Raw genomic sequence first — 9353 nt, 5'->3', positions numbered from 1 at the left:
CAATACACCATGTTGATGATATTGTAATGGCTAAGGCAAAATAATGGGTATTGGGTGAAAAGTCATGAAATTCGACCCATTGAATATACTCCATTGCATGAAATGAATGTGGTAGCAATATATGATAAGTCTAAAATATGACAACTTACTTCATTCTTGAGGTGTATGTGGTAGCAGTGCATAATATGTCTGAAAGAAGACAAGTGATTGAATGCACGAATATAATAATGATCATCAAAAGTGATGAAATTTTCACACGCTTATATGATTATAAGATATGCTAGAGAAAAATATATGTATGCCTCGATTTGATTCTGAAGTAGAAAAATCTTGAAAGAGGTTATAAGCTATCATAATTTGATAGGTTTAAGGCACGATTATATTCCATTCCTGGGAAATGAGAAACTTATTAATGCAAACGTGCACTTAATTGTGATTGTATCACAACTCACCTCCAAAAGAGGTTGAATAATTTTGAAATCTACTTCTGAAGTAGTAAATCTGAAATTTATTCATGTAATAGTAAGTCTAAAATTTACTAAAGAAAAAGTACATGTCATGGTAAACTTGGAGTTTACTAGAATAAAAGTTCATAAATTGATATGAGCGATTGTGACATCTCGAAGATGTGCATGTATTGAAGAACTAGAAGATTCTTTAAGAATTGTTTATGTCGTTTGTTCTCATGACAAGTTGGTGGACCAACTAATATTGAGATTGGATCCCTACAAATCTGAAAATTATAAAAGGTGAATAAGGGCCTGTTCACTTATCATGTGATATGTTGAAAAGATGCATCAATAAGATGATCACATATACATTCATGGTCAACCTACGTTTGACATTCATAAAGTTACTTGTTCAATATAAATTGAGCATAATTTTCAGATTGTGTAATCAAGATAATTCATCTTGATGGTGATGGTTTAGCATTGAATGTCTTCGATAAATATCTAAACCATTGTTAAAGAGAACAAAACTTAATGTATTGGTCTGAAATATGATATATTACAATAGCATTTGTATGCATTATATCAATAAATTATGATTATTTCTTCCCTCTTAATTGGTTCAAGGCTGGGAACTAATTATTCCATCTAATAATTTTGAAGTGCGGTATACGATTAATGAATATACCATAATGCACAACGATAGATTCCTCAAAGAAGTAGAGGATGTATGTTAGTTTTCCTAACATAAGGGGGAGATTATAAACGCAATGAAATATGTTAGGAATTATCACCAGATCCTCATCCAAAAGATAATTCAAGTCAAATGCCGAAAACATCTCATATTAAGCGCAAATGCTCTTATTTTGTGTTCCTAAAGGACAGAATCTATGCATGCGTGACGCGTGGTAGACTAATCGATTCCAAATGAAGTAGTCATTTAAAACTAAGGAGCAAATAATCATAATAAGAAGGCAATGAACTCTTGAAAAGTCTACGACATAACACTTCATGAAACCTTATGTAAGGTTCATGTGCCTGAAAATAATGAAGTGATGAGATCTCAAAATGTTATGTTGCATTGTGAACTGATACAAAATAATACATCATCAATATCTTTGACACAATATTGGTGCAATATTGTGAAAGATTACGAGGATCTGAATTCTATGTTTATTTAAGCATGCTGACGTAGAAACATTTATCAAGTGACATGAAAGGATGCATTTTGGTAAGCGTAAAACTTATTTGATTTGCAGTCCAGGCACTTGAAGATTTCACTCATGAAATGTTGAATATTGTCACTTGACAAAACTTATGTGAAAACTTTTAAGGATTCAAACTGCTTGAAGCATATAAAAAGTTTCTGGGAAACTTATTTATAATCCTTATATTGTATAAGCTTATTGCTTGAACATCATTGGAACTCTTGGAGAGTTTTCAAAGCAATAGATTATTTGCTGAAATTCGAAATATATCGAATTGGATTGGTTATGAAGTACCATATCTTAGTGCAATTGATGCACTCATGTACCTTGCAAATACTATAAGGCCTATAGCTTTTTCAGTCAATTTTTTAGCAAGATATATTTCTGCTCCTACTATGAGACATCAAAATAGGATAAAACACATGAGCTTGTTTTATTCTAAAGATTGCAGTCCCGCTTATTCGTCATGTTGATGATGAGTACTTATCTGACCCACATAAAGCTCGGTCTCAAATAGGCTATGTGTTCATATGTGGTGGTACTGTCACATCTTGGAGATATAAAAGTAATCTATCGTAGCCACTTCATCGAATCATGCTGAGATAATAGCTATTCATGAAGTAAGCCGAGAATATGTATGGTTGAGGTCCATGATACATCTCATTAGAGAAAAATGTGGTGTGAAATATGACAATCTACCCACAATTTTATACAGAAATAATTCAGCATACATAGTACATCTTAAGGGAGGATTCACAAATGGAGATAGAACAAAACACGTTTTGCCAAAGCTTTTCTACATACATGAGCTACAAAAGAATGATGATATTAATGTGCAACAGATTCGTTCAACTAACAATGTGACTGATTTATTCACCAAATCTTCTCTAATTGCAACTTTCAAGAAATGTTGCACAAGATCGAGATGCAAAGGTCAAGGATGTTCTCATTAGGGGAGTTAATACGCGATGTACTTTTTTTCCTTACGAGGTTTTGTCCCACTGGGTTTCCCTTGTAAGGTTTTTAATGAGGCAGCCGAAATGCATATTATTAAAGATGTGTACTCTTTTTCCTTCGCTAGATATTTTTTCCTATTGGATTTTTCTAGTAAGGTTTTAACGAGGCACATTATCTACCAATTAGACATTCAAGAGGGAGTGTTATATATGTATTTACATTATAGTGAATGTCTATCAAGATCTACTTTGATATCTATTAGGATTTGAAGTATCCGTCTTTTACTCAACTAGGAGTAAATTTCCCCTATAAATAGAGGGTTTTTGTTCATTGTATTTACAATCTGATGATCTCTCATCCCTCAAGAGAAAAATAAGAACCACTCTCTCTATTCTCTCTACTCTTCTTCTTGTTCTTTATTGTTTTATAACAAAAATAGATTTATAAAGAACTTTTTAAATTATTAGAAGTTATTAAATTTTTATATCAACTAATAAACTTAAAGATACATTTTAATTGAATTAACATATTTCAATTTAATTTATATCTTAATTATTCAAGTACAAACGTTTATTTAAAATTTGATTTGTAAACTAATCAAACAATACATAAGAAAAAAACATTAAATAAGAAAAAAAACAGTTTCACATATAAGAAAAAAAAATCAGTATCAGATATTACACTATTTAGATAAACATAAATGAAAAAAATTACTAAAAATATAAAATTAGTTTCAGTTTTTTTCTTTAAGTTTAGTACTCAAAATTCCTAAACTGCCATCATATTAATAGGATAATTAAAACCCCAGTATCCCACGTCTTAGCAAATCTCAAAACTCCCACTCACGCACGTCTTCTTAGTTTGATATTTTTGAAAACAAAATCAAAATTGTCTTCCCACACTACTGCTTCTTCTCTATTCATCAGTGGATCCAATACACCTCCACTTTATACCATTCTTCAAAAGAAAAAATGAAACATTATCTGATGTCTAGCCTTGACACTATACCAAATTGTTGGCTTTTTAAGTTTTGAAATTTTATCTTTTGGCCAGTAGTGTGTTAGCTTTAGTTTGACCGATCAAACACTATAAGTGGACTTTCATGCTCGGTTGATTCAACTTCAAGGTGATTTTCTTGAGGTTCTCTCATGACTTCCATCTAACTGCAAGTATCTTCAACATTTTTTTTCTTGGTGTATGTACGCTCATTGATGAGAGTAATATGCTGTAAAAAAAAGATTGCAATGATTAGAAATCCAAAATCAACTTAAGACTTATAGAATGTTCTAAGTTGATATTATCTTTATCTTCTCTAATTTCCTCATATTCTAACTACACTATCTCAATAAAAAATTAATTGCGCTTAAAGAGAGCAACATCAATGCTACACTGATATACTTTGATATAACAAGGAAAGATACAAGCAACACATGCAAGAATATTGAAAAATGACTTTCTAGGTTGGTAATCTTACTGTAATGGATAAAGTGTATTTATATATTTTTTAGTTGAAGAAATTTTGTGTTTTGTGTGAAAACTTTAACCGTTCAATTTGAGAAGAGTTAAATCTTACCTTATATGCCTAAAATAGTAAGCAAAAATGCAAGCGACTACTGTCTTTCTTCGTTTCTAACTTGATTAATTAGGGCTTCTCAACTTCCAAGTACAAGATGATATTGCACTTTACTTTGCTATTTCATGGTTTAGTTTGTTAGATTATATACACTTTTTCTTGTAGTGAAATCTCATGCCTCAACATTTGTAATCTATTTCACATTCACTACAAACTTAAGCAGTTAAAAGACAAAATCCATAATTAAATGTATGAAATTTTTTATTTTTTCATGGTTAGCGTCGTTGATGACTATCTGGTTCCTATAAGAGCTTTAAACAAATAGCGTAGCATATTTTGTGCAGTCATAGATTTACCTTCATACTTCTTAATGCATCCAGTAGAGGAATTCACATGGCTTCCGACAACGATGGTATATTCATCTACTCTTGATACTGTCGCACCCCTTTTTCGTCCAAGGATTGAGTTGAAGGTTTTTTTAAATTAAAGTGACGTTATTGAATAGGGATTATTTTAATTACAAAGTCGCCACTTGAAATTGAGTTATGGTGTTCCAAGTCACCTTATTGAATCCCCAATCAAAAGAAAATGACTCTTTATTGATCTGCGGAAATAGAAGACCAGGTAAGAAATTCTGTTGACCGAGGGGAAGGTGTGAGGCACCCCTTGAGTCCCGTGGTTTAAGCACGGTCTCTTTTATCAACTTATACTTAGCTTTAACTATTTTGGATAAATTATGTTTGCAGGATTTAAATCGCTCATCTTTAATGTCTGTTGTCTATACCTCTTGTATTAAGCTAGTGAAAGTTAACTAATTTTTAGGACGTTCTTTATCGAGGTGCATTATTGCATCCTCGAATTATTTTTTAATGTCTTAAAAAGATGCGTATTTCGCATTCTTAATCAAGACAAATATATTAAACGTGCCTAAAACTTATCTACCATTAAAAGGCATTCGTTCGTCTCTTGTTTTCAATGACAACAGTTCACCTAGTAGAACTTGAAAAGATTTCAAAACCCATATTTTGGTGTTACTAAACCATACTTTATTTTTTTTTATTATTTATTTTTAAAAAACTTATTATAATGAATAACTTTTATCGCCATTAGTGATTACTAAAGCGTGAAAGTTCATAAAAAATAATATGCTTATCATAATTGTTGTGCCACGTCCCACGAGAATAAGAAAAAATTAATAAACTAACAAGAAGATTATACATTATAAAAGAGTAGCAACTTTATGATAATATCACATTAATAAACATGAAATAAGTCAAATAACGTTAAGAAATGGATCTTTAATATGAAGCCAATGATTTCTCCAATTTATCGAAATAGAAGATAAATATGAACCTCAACTATTTTCAGTTCGCTTGCAATCTTTTGAAAAAAACAAATAAATCAAATATCGATTGAAACTACGTTTGGACCTCGAACGAAAACCAAATCTCAAATTCGCTCCTTGTGGATTCTTCCTTTCACTTCTTGTTTCTACTCCCTTCTTTCTTTCCAAATTTAATCACTGAAAATACAAGGTAACAATGACCCTTTACAAAAAATATCACTTAATTCACTACCACTGGATATAGAAAAATAGTAAGTAGTACGAATCTACGTAGTAATAGTCATTATAGTTATCAATATGACTATGGGGTATGGGTGTAGAGTAACAGATAGTAGTACTATTGTTTATTGAAGCCCTAACCCTACTACTACTACTACCATTTTTCATTTAAGGTTGAAACCACCTTTTTTGGATAGTGAAACGAAAATGGGCATGAATATATACAATTCCCGTAATATATATATATATATATTATATATATATATATTATATTATATATATATATAGGGACTGTCTCATATAATAGAATCTAACAACTTATACTCAACCAAAAAAGTATGTCCAACCCCAAATCTACGTATAAGATCTATGTACCTGGTGACTTAACCATACAATTCACATGAAGAATAAAGATGCACAGAATTAATCAACACACACTAAATAATGTACGAAATTATTTAAACAACTTTATTCATGATTTGGCTCATAACTTTCTGTCAGTTTTTTTCCACAAATGGTGTTCTCTTTTTTTTCTCCAAATGTGTCCGTGTGTGTTGTGTTATATAGAGATGTGGGAGGGGGAGGTTGTATATCATGTGGGGTGTTGAGAAAAATGTGGAGAGGTTGGGGTAGTTTAGGATAAGATTTAAAAAAAATATATAAAATATATAAAATAAATAATAAATAAATAAATAATAATAATAATAATAATAATACAAGAATATTTACTAATTAATTTTTATATTTAAGAAAATATAATAAAAGTTTATAAATAACCTAAAATAATATAATTAAGATAAGACTAAAACTACTAGCCTATTTATTAAAATTTAAAAAAGAATATATATATATATTTTAATTTTTTCATATTTTTTTAAAATAAAAATAAAAATAAAAATATCTCAAAAATGTAACTTTATTTATTTTCGATTAAAAATTATTAAAAATGAAATAAAAGTTAAAATAAATATTGGACGAAAATAAAAATATTTAATGCCGAAAAATAGGTTAAAACTCAGGGAGGGTAAAAAATTACGTGTCTATAGATACTTTTGTACTAGTATAAAAACACCTTTGTTGTAATAGTGTCAAATAGGGATAAATCTCCATCGTCTAATCCTAATGGCTTATTTCTGTTATGATTGTCTGCTTAATCGAAACCACAATTCATTCCAAACACTAACATGTTTCAATCGCATGAACTATCAAACATTTATCTTCTCTTCAATTTTTTCAATTATTTGATTTTATTTTCAGATTGTTGTAAATATGGAAGCAGAAGTTGGTTGAAATGTTATCCAATTTTGTTATGGATACAAATTCTCTTCTTGAGCAAACTGAAGAATGTTTGATTTGCTCCAAAGCTGTGAGCTGCATCTTTGAGGACATAAAAGCTCCAAATTAGCTCATCAATGAATCTAAATGATGTTCGCTTGAAAAATATAATGAATAATTCTATCCTATTTAGTTAGTTACTTTCATCATAAAAAATTGCAGAAATTAAATGTTTAATGTTATGTAAATGTAAGATTATATCTGTAGTATAACTCATCATTTATTTATCATATCAAACTGTTAGCAAAGCTTGGTTGAACATTTACATTCTTTTTATTTAAAATTTTTGTTTGGCTTAATGCCTTTTAATGTCAAATTTAAATTCGTATCCTATTTTTTACTTATCTATATAATATACATTTAACTAATTTCCTTAATTCTTTTGCTTATCTATATAATATACATCGCCTAACTTTTGATATAAAATTATTACCATACTTTATTTATTTTCTTATAATTTCCTTTTAAACTCAATTGTTTTTGATAGTTTTCCGTATTTGGATACACAATTTTCTAAAGTCTACTTTTACTATTTTTGTTAGCTCCTCACCTCTACTTTAGCTATATACGTTTACGTCCTGAATGAATACTTTTATCTTTTATTTTTAAGACTAAAGTGATTAAAAATTAATAATTTATACACCAATAAATGTAAACATATACCAAACAAAGCAGCATTCAAGTTATTTGTGGAATTAAAAACACATACTTTACTTCTTAGAAATTTATTTTTAAAATATTAGATTAGATTAAAAAGATAACTGTGTTTTGAAAAGTATATTCTTTTCTTAAAAATATTAAACTGTATAACAGTTGAAATATGTATGTTACTTTTCGTAAAGGAGACAAAATGGAGTAAATTTAGGAGCATTAAATTAAAAAAATAAATTATTATTTTTAAATACTTTTTGTCCTTTTTAATAAATTTATACTCACGTTTCTCATTAATCTCCCACATAACCACGAAAGGAAACACATTTACTTTTTAGTTAATAATTCTTTAGATACAATTTCTATTTTAAAGGATAATCACACTTTCTAATTTCAAGCAAATTCAACAAAATCTGCTAGGGAGTTTAACTTTTTACCTTTTAATATTTATATTTTTTTTCTATATTTAAAACAAACATAACTCTTTGCTATCTGAAAAATCTTATTACTAAATTACATGTTTCAATTATTCTTCAAGTCTTTATTAAGTAATTAATAATTTACTTATATAAATAAAAATATAACTGTGATTGAAAAGTCACATTATATTCCTGTTACATATTCACATTCCTAACAATCATCTCACAAGCATTATCTTTTATTTTTAAGGAAATCTATACTAGTACATAAATACATACATTAGAAGAGTTAGTTGTGGAAATAAAAATACCTATTTAACATTTATAATGATTTATTTTTAAAAATTTACATTAAGAAACCAAGAAGATAATGTGTTTTAAACATCACATGATGTATGACACATGCAAACTCATGTTTTATACTAACCTCCCACACAACCACTTTCACAACAAATATACTTGGCATTTTATAATTTTTTAATATAATTTTAGTTTTAGAGATAAAACACATTTCCTATACCTACGTTTCTTATTACTCTCCCTCACAACCGCGAAAAGCAACACATTTTCTGTACAGTTTATATTTTACATACAATTTCTATCTTAAACAGAATCACATCCCAACAAAATTTCACGAAAATCTCTTTTATGGAGTTTAAATTTTTATCTTTTAATATTTACATCCTATTTTCTTACTTTTCTAAAATTAAAATAAAGTCTTTTTTATTTGCAAAATAGCTGATACTAAATTACATCTTTCAATTATTCTTCAAATTTTTATTAAATAATTAATAATTTTTAAATATAATTAAAAAATTTGTAAGAACATAACTGTGACTAAAAGTCATAATATATTCACTTTAGATATCCAAATTTTCAACAATCATCTCACAAATTAAATTTATATTTAAAAAAAAATCCACATAAATACATACATTAAATACAAAACAAAAGGAGTTAGTTTTGGAAATAAAAAAATTCATTTATTATTTATAATAACTATTTTTAGCTATAAAGAATCCAATTCCAACAGGAGAGGGAACCACATACAAAATTGGAGAAGAAAACTTTACCCCTGTAAAGGCTAAAAGTGGCCAGCATACCTCAGCATTGAGTGGTAAGAAAAGTTACACTCAAACTTTATCTGTAGATACAAGGAATGGATTTGAGGTGCTGCAATCTATAAATGTTGTGGTG

General features: G+C 28.5%; 1 long non-coding RNA gene across 1 annotated transcript; it reads right to left on the bottom strand.

Annotated features, from left to right (window-relative positions):
* Positions 1 to 3379: 3379 nt before the first annotated feature.
* Positions 3380 to 5264, bottom strand: LOC124890260. The gene is made up of 2 exons (XR_007049054.1): positions 4544 to 5264; positions 3380 to 3839 (listed from the first exon to the last, which is right to left on the bottom strand). It is a non-coding gene; the product is annotated as an uncharacterized LOC124890260 (long non-coding RNA).
* Between the last annotated feature and the right edge of the window lie 4089 nt (positions 5265 to 9353).

This window comes from Capsicum annuum, unplaced genomic scaffold (assembly GCF_002878395.1).
Source record: "Capsicum annuum cultivar UCD-10X-F1 unplaced genomic scaffold, UCD10Xv1.1 ctg1489, whole genome shotgun sequence".
In the NCBI taxonomy this organism is placed as follows: domain Eukaryota; kingdom Viridiplantae; phylum Streptophyta; class Magnoliopsida; order Solanales; family Solanaceae; genus Capsicum; species Capsicum annuum.
Note: the sequence above shows the minus strand (reverse complement) of the source record. Positions and strands in the feature narration are given on the sequence as shown.